Source organism: Beta vulgaris, chromosome 6 (genome assembly GCF_026745355.1).
Source record: "Beta vulgaris subsp. vulgaris cultivar EL10 chromosome 6, EL10.2, whole genome shotgun sequence".
NCBI classification, from domain to species: Eukaryota; Viridiplantae; Streptophyta; class Magnoliopsida; order Caryophyllales; family Amaranthaceae; genus Beta; species Beta vulgaris.
In genome coordinates, this window is record NC_079207.1 from 7,608,233 (window position 1) to 7,622,307 (window position 14,075).

Consider the following 14,075-nt stretch of genomic DNA (forward strand, 5'->3'; position numbering starts at 1 on the left):
ACTGATGTTTTCCTAAGTGTTTGTCGCACAACTTCATTATATTAATATAGTAAATATTTCAAAAATACACATTGAAAGTCCGAGACAAGTCTATAAAGATCCCGCATTTATACACGATGATGTATTAGAAAAGGCAAATGTTGCACTTATCAACAAAGGAATTATGTCTTTCTTTGAAATATAAAGATTTGAATGCAGCCATGAATCAACAGTAACATAAGCATAGACTAGTAAGATGTATTTAAAACATAATATTTCTTGTTTCAGCCACTTCTTAAGTCATTCTTAGAAACAAAATTTCAATATGCTTAGATGAAGATAATGGAGGACAGTGCATTGCTAATTACAGTTCAGAATGGTCCAGAAATTCTAAAAGATCCTCACATATATGTTTCTTTTTCACAAGAAGCAAGAAATGAAGGGCCATCTTGGCATACATCTTGACAAAATCTTAGGGCTAACGACTCAAGTCAGCACTAAATCTTGGTATTCTTTTTATACCCTCCCATACTCCTCCTATACTCCATAGCTGCTTAAGTCGACTCCAATTACTATGCTGTCAATGAGTGCATTTTTATGTTGGCTATGCACTTATTATGGGGCTAAATAACCAAATTACATTTATATAGGTAGGGTGTGGGACGAATCAAGTGAGAGGAAGATGATTTGCTATCTTGCCTCCCACACCCAGGGGGATGGATCGATTCTCATGGGGGGAAGTTGTTCTTCCAGGCTTGGGACAAATCCCTGAGATAGGACAGATCTCAATATATATAAATAGAATCATAATAGGTTCATGTTGAGTACTAGGCAATTAGTTCAGATTAGAATCATACGGCAAAACACGTATGGAATAAGCAATTAACTTCAATAACTCCATTTTTGTTCATTAGTAGAAACAAGAATCACTTGGTCAATAATTGAAGATAACTACTGTCTAGAACTTTTAGATTGCCTCAAACAGTTGAGGCTAGTTATATGAAGAGATAATCTCGGGAAATAGTTCAGATTAGAGTGGTAACATTACTAATAATTTTATGCACGAAAAACAATCACCTATATACCAGCCTTATTTCTTTATCATTCAGACTTTCTACAACGATTAATTCTGCATTTTTTTAACATATTGTAGCAAGCACCCAAAAAGATATACGGGATGATATAGAACCCCATGGTACATAATTCATAGCACATAAACTTTGCCATTGATTGCGCCAGGTTTCATTTTGTAAAAAAATATTCATCCAAGATGGATGACCACAATTAGGTATGTCAAACTCGAACATAATTTCAATTCAGAATCTCAACATTTAGAGAAAAAAACAGACCTAGAAATCATTTCCTCCTTCTTATTCAGGCCATCTTGTTCAGCTTTCTCTCTGATCTGCTGCAGTGCGAAGAAAACACCTTTGATCTCGCTAAACTTAAGCCGAATTTCTGCAAACCAAGAGAAACGGTAACAATACAATAAATCAGCCAGCAAATTTGAAACAGAAAAATCTAAAGAATTACGATGAATAAGTGAGAGAAAGAGAGAGAAAATAAATTAAAAGACCTAGAAAGTTTGTTGTCGAAAATATCATGATCTACCGGAAACTTTCGCTTTCGCTAACTGGACTACAGAGTGTCATCTTCTGGATTCTTCTTGCCGTTATTTTTCGTCGTCTTCTACTTCACCAAGCTCATCGAAATGTGAATAGATAATGTGATTCCTCATTTGAATCTTTGGTAGTTTGGTTCGAGAGAAAAGAATGGTTAGGGTTTTTGTGAGAGATGGTGTAGATCTGAATTGCAAACAGAGAAATTGAGATTAGGGTTTAGAAAGTGGCGAAATGGGGGAGGAAATGAAAAAAGGGGTTAATATAGTATGGGACTGTAGGCTTAGATTTTAGGGTTAATCACTTAATCTCAATCGTTGGATTTTAGAGTGAAGGACTGAGATATTAGAGTAAAAAGTCCATAGAGTTATAAGGTTAGAGAGTAAAGAAATGAAGGGCTTAGATTTGATATTGGCTAATCAATGGTCTCAATTCATGATCCTTGATTTATTTTTTTGACCAATAAGCATTAAGAATGACCAAGCACATGGATTTCAAAATATCAATGGTTGAATTTTTATCTTTCTCAAATCAATGGTTAAGATTAAGTATTCTATTTTTTATTTCTAAATTTATAATTCTAGACTTCTAGTATTGATTTATTTAGTAATTAGTAATCTACTTAAATTCCTAAATTATTATTAATATTATAAATTAATAAAAATTATAAACTTTAGAAGTTTAATTAGTATTTTTAATTTTAAACAAGTTGATTCATGTAAAGATGATTATGAATGACGTGAAACTGTTAAGTCAAAGTTGTAATAGTGTAATTACCGTAACATCAATAAGACAATACATATAGGCTATAGCAACTTAAAGAGATGGAGAATCAAATAGACTTGAGACATTCATCAATCTTATATAGTAACAACTTTTTTTATGAAGTAAGTACTTATTAACTTATTGCCTTGTGGTAGATTAACCTTGTTAATAGATAAGTTCTTGATCTTGATTTTTAACAAGTTAGAATTTTACAAAGAATCGAAGAAGTTGGGATTTATTACGATAAACTTATAACCGGATATTATAAATTAATAAAAATTACAAACTTTAGAAGTTTAATTACTATTTTTAATCATAAACAATATCATTAATGTAAAAATTATTATGAATGATGTTTACTAATTGTCTTAATAATTCCTACTTACTTTAGAAGTTCAATGAATAATTATCTTTTGATGTGAAACAGTGAAAGTATAAATTGTTAAGTGTTAAGTATGAAATATGAATGTGTGATTATTTAAGTAATGAAATAGACGGATTCCTAATATGACTTTTGATTAAGATCCACAACGATACGTATGATTAAGTTGCTATACGACGATACGTATAACAACTTAGTAATATACTGTCTTTTAAGATCCAAAACTGAAACGTCATCGATGAAAGTCGATCAATCTATTCTAAATTTCTAAAGATGCTTTGATTATTGTTAAAACCGTGTAATAACACCGATGTTCAATCTTATGATCATTTGATAGTTTTGACTTTTGATTAATGTCGAAGACAATCAATCTTATGATCATTTCATTAATTAATTTATGCCAAGATTATGAACCTTAACTTAACGAAATTCGATCATGTTGATCCTCTACTAACATATTGTTTGATTATGTATCATCTTCATATGACATATTGACATTTTCGGTTAAGTGATAAGTGATTAACGTTGATCATTGTTACTTCATTACTTGTTGAGTTGTTCAACGAACGATGAAAGTCTAACTCTTTTTGTTGCTATATAGTGACTGATTCAGACTTGAGAGTGAGTAAGTCACTAACTAACAAAATGTTTAAGTTTAATTGTCTATTGACTCTAACACTATAAGTCTATAATCAATAATCCTTATGGTTGTTAGTTGTTAGTTGTTAGTTGTTACTTGTTACTTGTTACTTGTTAGATGTTAGTTGTTACTTGTTACTTGAATACTTATGCAATCATGAATAAAAATAACTAAATAAGTGAATAACTAATAGGCAATACTTAGGCAATAGGTCAATTACCAATAGCCAATAATGGTGAATGGCCCAATAATATAAGTATAACTTATAAGTCTTACTTTAGTAACATTTCAAATTAGTAATGTAAGTATCAAACTATTAATGATTAAATGTATTATTTAAAAATTCACAATGACTCTATCACAATTCACAATATCAGTATAATTACTATAATATACCACTATAAAGTATAATCTATACCACAATATCACAATATCACATGTTATAAGTTTATAACAATCTCGACCCAAATCAATACGCGGTTTGATATTTAGTAGCCGTTCCAAGAACCAAGTCCTACCGAGATCCGATTTATGCCGACCCAAGTCGGAATCCGATTTATTCTGACCCAAGTCATTCCGATAGTCGATTTCTTGAATACTCAATTAATTATGAAGGTCGATATATTCTGACCCAATTCATTCCGATATCGATTTCTTCCGACCCAAGTAATTCCGAAAGCCGTATTATTCCAACCCAAGTTATTCCGATATCGATTTTTTCCGACTCAAGTAACCCGAAAGCCGATTTCTTCCGACCCAAGTAATTCCGAAACCCGATTTCTTTCGACCCAAGTTATTCCGATTTCGATTTCTTCCGACCCACGTAACCGAAAACCGATTTCTTCCAACCCAAGTAATTCCGAAAGCCGAATTATTCCGACCCAAGTTATTCCGATATCGATTTCTTCCGACCCAAGTAACCCGAAAGCCGGTTTCTTCCGACCCAAGTAATTCCGAAATCCGATTTCTTCCGACCCAAGTCATTCCGAAAGCCGATTTCTTCCGACCCAAGTTATTCCGAAAGCCGATTTCTTCCGACCCAAGTCATTCCGAAAGCCGATTTGGACCGACTTCACCTTATTCCATTCCGACTCAAATTCACCCAACCCAGATACCGGCCGACCCAGTCTCACCCGACCCATTTCCGACCCAGTTCTGAGATCCTCTCACCCAATTTCACCCGACCCAAGTTCACCCGACCCACCCAGTTCCGACCCATGACACGGTGTCACCCAGATTATTCCGACCCAAATCATTCCGACCCAGCTTGGGTCAACCCAAACCCAGCCAGTGACCCAGATTGACACCTCTAAATTATAAATGTAGCAACTAAAAAAAGACGGAGAGAGTATTAAACAAATCTTTCCTAAATTGGGCGGTTTGTATATTGCCATCCTGGAATGAGTAGTTGAATCCAATAATGATTAATTATACATTTATACTAGCGGTCCTAGGGTGCAGACGAGCTTAACACCTATCCTCCATTCCTCCTCTTATTATTTCATCATCAGCAATCTACAAGTTGAAGCTGAACAATCACATTCACGCATGGGTCAAGTTTGATCGAGGGACCAAACTTCCAGCGAGCCCCTCCCCTTTCAAAGCAAAAGGATGGCAAGTTTTTCTTCGTGTTTCTTGCTTCTTGTTGCTAGTCGGCAATTGCAATTATGTAAAGTAGTAGAGAGAGGCCATGCATGGTTACTCTACAAAAGAAAAGAGGAATATAATAAATACGTTTATGTGGTGCATTGTTACCAACTAAGGAAATATAGTAAGTAAAAAGAGACCGGTCTATGAAAAATGTAGCAAGTGAATAGAGACGGAAAGATTAAAATGATGGAATAGATGCTGAAACCAAAATGAGCTCGTGTTCGCTCATTATTCTAAAGGCTTTTTTCTTATTTTAAGAAATTTTTAATGAAAAGAAGGGACTAATACAATGGTACAATAAAACGAATCTATATATCCCCTTTTATATATATACATGAAAAAAAATAAGGTCATCAAAAGTTTTCCTAACCGGTCACGCGAATTATTGATGAACAAAAAAAACAAAAACAAAAGAATCGAAGGGATTGATAAATATTGACTGCAAATCTTTTTAAAAAAAAGCCCACTGGACCAAACCGGATTACTAGGGTCAGGGGAAGCAAAGCTAATAAATGTGAGCGAGTGGAGGGTTGCTAATTATTAATTAACATAATAATGAAAGATATGATGTAAATGTCGAAAAATGTTTGGGTGACCCTAAAGGTTGTCATCAACTCTCATGAGAGATCAGAGATAGATAGAGAGAAAATTATAATAAAATATCCCTACAACTAATGCATTTATTATTCCTTGTCTCTATCTCGCACATAAGAATTGCCAACCCGTTACTTTATCATTGTGCGTAAATTAAATGTCACGTTTTTCGATCTTTTAATTTCCTTTATGAAAGTAGTTGAATGCATTAAATTTTCAAATTTGCACTAGGGTTATAAAAGGGGACTTACTCAAGCTTGATTATTTATCTCAACACCAAATACCAATCATCTACAAACTACAACAAGCTAGCTAGCTACCCCGATCCATCATTTTTGAAAATAATGAAGAGCATGAAAAATAATAGTTGTTGAAGTTCTCTTATTACCCTTGCCATCATTGGTGTGATGGTATGATCAGTACACTCTTGGTGCGTCTGCAAGCCAATTTGGCGCTGAGATTTCGGAGGAGGTGCTCCCGATTTCTAACATTATTGTCCAACTCCAAGAAAGAAGCATAAGCAGAAGCGATGGCCAGAATAATCATGAGGTTGGCAAAAGCCTGAGCTGCTCAGGAAAGTACGAATCCTGCAGAGATCTACAGTGTTGTTTAGGCTACGAGTGCGCCACCAGCCAGCTTATATCTCCCATCGCCGGTTTGCCAGCCTTGCGGCATAGCTTGGGAAGATTGTTACATTGGTCGTGCATGTTGCTCCGGTTTTTACCTGTCACGCGACGGTTTGCTTTGACGGGTAAATGCTCTAGTTCATAAGGTAAAGGTTGGGTTGATCCGACTAGAGTATGTATAATGTATGTATATTATGAATGAATGATTGTTGCAGGCATGTCTGCGTGCATGCGTATTGTATGTATGTGTGTATGCATGTTGTATACATACCAGCATCTATGTACTTACGTACATATATCTGGCTTGCGTGCTTGCTTTTATTTGGGTTGAGTTTGTCTAAAAAAATGGACTACTACTAGTCTTCGTGTTGTATTATGTTCTTTGTATCCTAGCATATTTCTAAAATAATAGTTACGTTTAATAGTGTTTGAGTGTGACTTATTAATTATGTCGTTAATTTTCTTTTTAAGTTCTTTTTATTTACGATGAATCTGTGACTACAACTCTTTAACCTAGCTAGAAGAAAAAATGTGTATTATAATTACGTAATTACAACGTGTTATAATCCATGAAATAATGGAGAAGAAGATGTTGAGCATGAAGGAACTAAAAGAAACGTCTTGATGAGAATAATGATATGCTCCAAAAGAAGATGATACTATTACCAACTATAGTTGCGGACATGAGAAATACCTTAGCATACTATGGTTAAGGACCTCAAACTAATACTTCTCTGTTTTCAATCAACGATCCAATTTAACTTGCATATTTGTTGATGTACAACTTTGACCATTAACATCTCTTATTATCACTATAATTATAAAATAACTCCTTTAAAAAATTATAAAGATAAATTAACTGCATTATTGCGTTCTAAATGAGATTGGACTCTTTCATGTCCTTTTTCATTCGTTGTTTTATACATCACTTCCATCAGGGAGCTCACAACTTGTTTTTATTTTAGTTATTCTTAAGATTACTCTTCATTTGATCAAACCAATTGCAGTTTTAGAAGAATAACATATAATTTCCCGTCAAAGAATCAATTAGAGTAGAAGAATTTGACTTAAGTAAATAGCCAAAGCTCTTACAAGGGAACCAAGGGGTTAGGTTAGATCACGGTCGTCTTTCTTACCAACTCAAAAGAGACCTCTTCTTTGAAGCGTGCACTATGTTTTTATGTTTTAATTTCATTATTATATTTTTTTCTTGAAATTAACATTTTCAATAATTGAAAGTCGCAAGATCAAATTTAGCAAACACGTATGATTCTAAATGATATCTGATTTTTTTTTTTTCCATGTCCTCTTTCATTATGTTGTCTTACACAATCTTCCACGAGGGAGTTCATCAATTGTTTTACTTGAGATTATTCTTGATTTGATCAAACAAATGTATTAGTAGACGAACAACGTATAGTATCCCGTCAAATAATCAATGAGTAGATGAATTTGAATTAATTTGCCCTAGCCGAGAGACATATGACTCATTTATATAGCTAGAGAAAACTCTCGTGGAGAGCAATGAAAAAAAAATTAGCTTTAATTATATGAGCATCCAAGACTCCAATTGTGCAATATATAGAAATTGCTAGCAAAAACATTAAAACAATATAATATTCTAATTAGAGTTGGTGAGTTACTGTTCACAACAAGAATATCACCCTTTTCCGTCCGCCAAAATCGGACGCTAAAAACGCGGGATCAGACGCTAAAGAGATTAGCGTCCGTCAACGGACGCTAAAAGACTGATGCAAAACACTTGGTCGCTAAATCTTCAATTAGCGTCCGCCAAGCAGACGCTAAAAGATTAGCGTCCGTCTTTTGACATTTAGCATCCGATTATAAGACGGACGCTAATTAGCGTCCGACTTTAGAGTCGGATGCTAAATGTCAAAAGACGGACGCTAATCTCTTTGTTTGCTTTTTTAAAGTTGGACGCTAAAGTTGTACAACTAGTCTTATTTTTTCTGCTTTCATTGATGATGTATGACACTGTCTATTTTGTCTTTTTTTTTTTTACTCACTTTTGACTTTTGCATTTTTCCATTTTTTCTTTTTAAAGTTCACTCTTAATTATTATAAAAGTAATTAAATACCAATAATACAAATCAATTATAAGCTAAACAAGTACAAACAAATGAGAAATGACATATTTTTATTTAAATATAAAAATACTTAATATATTGGAAAAATATCCCATAATAATACAATCTGAAACAACAAACTTAAAAAATTACACTCCAACTTCAATATTGCAGGTACAAGAATCCATAATCTGGAGCTCAAATCCAACTCCAATCTTGAAGAAATCCAACTTTAAATCAGCAACAAACCCTGAAGATCTTCTATCTGCAGCAAACATGTAGAACAAAATCAAAATATTTTCCCAAAAGTAACCCATAAATCGATTTTAAAAACTTTATACATAATGTTTTCCAAAAAAACGACAAAAAAAAAAAAAAAACTGATTCCCAAAAAATGAAAAGAAAATGAAAAACTGATTCCCAAAAAATGAAAAAAAAATGAAAAATTGATTCCCAAAAGAACGAAACATTGAATACCAAAGAATGAAAACCATGCATTATGAGAAAAACGAAAAACTAAAAATCAAAAAACCCAAACAACCCAGCACCCCCACAGACCCAAACAACCCACATCCCAGATCTGACCAACCCACCCAAACTAACAACAAAATTAACAACCCAGATCCATAACCCATAACCCATAACCAACCAAGAAATGAACCAAGATCTATAACCCACAAACCCAAAAATTTATCTAAAATGGACAAAACTACAAAAACGAAAATCAAACCAAAAGAAACAAATAAATTAACCAAAAAATGAAAATCAAAAATCGAAAAAAAAGATAAATAAAAAACGGATAATATGAAAAAACGAAAAATAAAATCCGAGAAAAATGAAAAAAACCAAAATCAAAAACCAGAAACGGAAACAAAAAACAAAAATAAAATAACCCACTTACCTTCAAATCGAAGCGACGGAGTATGGGGACAAAGCGGCGGCGGTTGTGGTTCCAGATCTAGAATAGAGAAAAAAAGGAGAAAGAGAGATGAGAGAGAGACGAGAGTAAATAGATGTGAGAGAGAGATGAGAGAAAAATCTGGGTGGGTTTAGTGAATAAAGAGAGAAAAAATGAAGGGAATGAGAGAGAGTGAGATGCGTGATGTTTGATGGAGGAGAGATATGAGAGAGAGGACAACAGAGGTGAGAGAAGATAAGGGAGGTGAGAGAATAAAAGGTAAGATAGAGAATGAGGGTCGACTTTTATTCTGATATATGAGTTTATTTCACTTCGCTGGGCCGTTAATTAGCGTCCGTTCGACAGACGTTAAATTTTAGATAGCGGACGCTAATTAGCGTCCGTCCCAAAAACGGATGCTAATTTTTAAAAAACGGACGCTAATTAGCGTCCGTTCCCAAAACGGATGCTAATTTTTGAAAAACGGACGCTAATTAGCTTCCGATTGTAAAACAGATGCTAATTTCCGAAAACGGACGCTAATTAGCGTCCGTTATTTTGATGGACGCTAATTTTCCAAAAACGGACGCTAATTTGCGTCTGATTGAGGCGGACGGTAATATCAGACGCTAAAAGAGCGGATTCTTGTTGTGGTTGAGACATTTTTATTTGAAATTAAACGTCTCAATTAGAGTTAGTAGGAGATTTTAATAAGATAATATTGATAAGGAGGTGAGAACTTTAATAAAATGTTGAACTTGATTTAGAAGGATGGATAATCTGTATAACTTGGTAATACTAGTTCTTCATTATTGGCCAAATGGGATGATCCGAGGTTTTATAATATAACTAGTTATTAGGTTCGGGTTATGTCACGGTTAAGAAAAAAATTCATTTACTAACATTGTACTTTAAAATGATAGTAACACTAAATACAACTTGATCTAGTGGTTAAAACTTTAGTTTATGAATTTGAGGTCATGTAATCAAAACCTATACAATGCAATTTCTAATTTTTTTTTATTATTGTAAATGAATTACATGAACTAAAACTCCCTAGAGAGAGCACCTTGTGGCACAGTGCCTTGTTTAGGAACGCCTTTAAATATATTTATAGTATTTGGGCCCGGGCGTTTCCCCGTCTTTTAATATATTTATAGTCGGCCCGGGCTTTGTCCCGGGTTGGTATTGTGTTTCCGACTTGATATGCATTTCTTTCCACTCCCACTACAATATATTAAGGAAAATTCAACATTCAAAAGGTACAAATATAATAATATGGACACTTAAAGCATGATTATAACTTGGTTGAGATGGTAATTGTGTAACGTATAATAGCAAGAGGTCACATGCTCAAATCTTAGCTTTTTGAAAGCTAATTTTACTTTTGTTAATTGACATGACTTATGTACACATTATTGGACAATTCTAGTAAAGTAACAGAGGTATCATGTGGCGAGTATGACTATAAGAATAATGAACCATATTAAGAATAAGAGTATATTGCTTCCATAATATCATTGAAGCCAATAATAACAAAATATTACTATAGTAGGACTATAACTTACCTATCTATTTTCGAGATGATCTTAAAGAGTATGGGGTAGTATGTTTCAACCTCAAATTAAGAATAAAAAAAACAAAAATCATATACTTCTTTCGTTTCATATTACATGCAACACTTGTACTTTTTACACTATTCATAAATTTCACTTTGACCATGGTTTATAAATAAAAGAAGGGACTACAATGTCAAAATAAAACAAATCTGACCCCAACAAGATAATATTGCCATTTATATATAAATAAAAAATAAGGTTATCAAAAGTTTCCTAACTCGATCACATGAACTATAGATGAGAAAAAAAAAAGAATCGAAAGTATATTACATTCACCGCAAATCTTTTAAAAAAACCCATGACCAAACCAATAACTAGGCCGGGGAAAGCAAAGCTAATAAATGTGAGTGGAGGGTTGTAATTATAATTAACATAATGAAACATGTGGTGTAGATGTCGGAAAATATTTGGTGATCCTAAGGATTGTCAACCCTTATGAGAAAGATAGAGAGAAAATAATAATAAAATGTTGAGTTTTTTTGTGGGGATATACCAGGGTAATTGTAATACTCCGTATTTTTAATACTAATTAAGAAAATATAAAAGAATTAATAAAAAGGTATTTTTAATTTATTTACAAGTTAATAGGAATAAATTATTAGTAATATGAATTTGTTAGGAATTTTCGGAGTTTTAAAAGAATAACCTAATCTTCACTTGACCTAGGATGACTATCTTTTGAAGGGAGTATAAAAGGAAAAGGAAGGGAATTTCAGAAACCCTAAACCTTCTCCTTCTCCCTCTCCCAGCCGACCTTCCCTTTCACTCTCTCTCCTCAGCCGATTTTTCATATCTCTTCTTCTCTCTCTTTCGAATTTTCTTCTTCTCTCTCTCAGATCTTCTCTCTCTCGGGTTTCTCTCACTGCCTTTCTTCGTTGGCTTCGTGCGAAACATTCCGACGAAGGCTGCGCGTGGTTTGGCTCGAAGGTTTTGTGCGGTTCGAGAGTGTGGTGCGAGCGACGAGGTGGTTCGAGCGCGCGAGGGTTGGTGCTGCGCGTAGTTTGGCTCGAGGTTTGTGCGATTTAAGGCGAGGTTTCGGTGCGGGCGTGTCGAAGGTTGCGCGGTGTGTCGAGGCTTTCGTCCGCGGGTTCGTGCGGCGTGTGTGTGTTTCGAGTGCTGCGACGGGGTCGCGGTGTTCGAGGGTTGTGCGCGAGGAACCGAGTCGCGTGTGTGAGTTTGGACAGCAGAGGCCACCGGAGTTCCGTCGCCGGAATTTTGTGCCGGCGAAAGTCAGTGGTATAATTTTGTACTTAACTTAGTATGTCAGTTTATTAATATTCTTATATTTACTGTTTCGTAGTTAAGAAAGGTTTGTAATTATAATTAATAATTAGAGTGTTTAGTAATTTATTAGATTGTTAACTAGTTAAGTTATTGTTCTGTTTTAAGTATAATTCTGGTTAGGTTTGTAATTGGAATAAGTTGGAAGTAGGAAAATGTGTCTTATTATTAGTTACAGTTATTATTGTTTCATGAGTAACTGTTTCATGAAATCTGACTTTGGACAGGAACTTACCTTTGGACATGGAACTTACCTTTTGGACATGGAACTTACTTTTGGACATATGACTTACTTTGGACATATGACTTACCTTTGGACATATGACTTGACTTTTGGACATAAGACAGGCTGGACTTATGACATTTTGGATTGGTAAAATAGTGGACTAATGTTACTAAATAACTTAGTTACTCACTAATTCTGACTTCTAAAAGACGTTAAATTCACTAGATTAGAATTATAACGAAAGTTCTGAATAAGGTTTTAACTATTGCGTAATTCGAATCGATAGATCGTTATGGTCTTAGTACGTAGTAGTTGTTAGTGTTATCAAGGACGTAACACTAAAGCTTTGTTTTAACGATTTAGGTCCCAATTTCATAAGCGGCTCGTTCTATTAAGTCAGCGAAAATTCTCCGTTACAAGGTACGTACGCGTACCAGTTTACTTTCAAAGCTTAGTATCATGTTTAGGTTGCAGTTCATGTTATTGGAACCTAGTACCATGATAGGGAACATTTGATTGTGATTGTTTGGTTAGACGTTTATAACGTGAAATCAATATGATGCATTGAAATATGTTGCATTGAAATGCGAAGTTCTATCGTAGTGTAACATCAGCATTATTAATCTGATCTATAGAGTAACAAGAGTGTTACTAGGGATAAGATTGAGTTTGGTAATTAAGAGAGTATGTAAATGACTCCTTAAAGTTATAAAAGAATGATTGGTAATAAAAGAAGATTATGGCGATACTTGTAGTTGGACTCCCTACAAGTATAGAACAATGGGGGGAGTGTAGGACTTGTCCTACACTCCTACGCAGGCCTACTGTGACGACAGTAGTGTCCTTATATTTTGATAACTCAAGTAGGCGGAAGGTTCCGTTCGATCTTGGGGGTATGCATACTAAGGTGATGGGTGTGAGACGGAACAAAACCGTATTTGCATTTCATCTAATAGACCAAGTTGTCTATTAAGGATTCAGTAGCCCGTATGATTCTAGTAAGATGACGGTGCCCGTTCGATGCCAAATAATGAAAGATTAAAGGATGTGAGATAACGTAGGTTCATATAACAGTTGTAATGTATGCATCATTTATGTTCATATAGTTTCATGGTTCATTACGTACTCAGCATAGCTGACCTGTGTGTATTATGTGTTGTTGTCCTGTGATGAACTATTGATACTTCAATGGGGAGCAGACTAGGTGAGCTGGTGCTGCTGCATGACATCAAGCATATGGGGGCTAGACTGTAGTTTGAAGTTAACTTTTGGTTTGATCATTAATGAATTTTATAGAACATTGTTACATGGTTTGAGTTTGAATAAAGAGGGGTCATCTATGATTCCCGAGTTGTAATTACATTTTCTATTCCGCTGCAATTTGGTTTTGAGACAATGAATTTGAGTTACCGTATTTCTAATTATGCCTTGCGTTCCATCGCGGCGGTAACACTCCCAAAGTCGATGCGACGTAGCATTAGACGTGTATGGATTTTGGGGGTGTTACAAAACTGGATTCAGAGCCAGAAGCTCCTATTTTCAAAGACGTTTTCGAAACGATTTCAAAACGGGTAGTATGGGCTAGGAGCATATAGATCATGTCATGTGCATTAAGTCATAGGCATGTTATCATTGCACTTTGTTTGTATCTCGAACTTGTATGTCTCTCTGTGTAATTGAAATGGTGAAAGTTCTTGAAATCTTCAAAT

General features: G+C 34.5%; 1 long non-coding RNA gene across 1 annotated transcript; it reads left to right on the forward strand.

Moving 5' to 3' along the window:
• The first annotated feature begins 12,040 nt into the window (after positions 1-12,040).
• LOC130592010 (uncharacterized) lies at positions 12,041-13,790 on the forward strand. Its single transcript, XR_008970030.1, has 3 exons — positions 12,041-12,095; positions 12,730-12,786; positions 13,566-13,790. It is a non-coding gene; the product is annotated as an uncharacterized LOC130592010 (long non-coding RNA).
• The last annotated feature ends 285 nt before the right edge of the window (positions 13,791-14,075 follow it).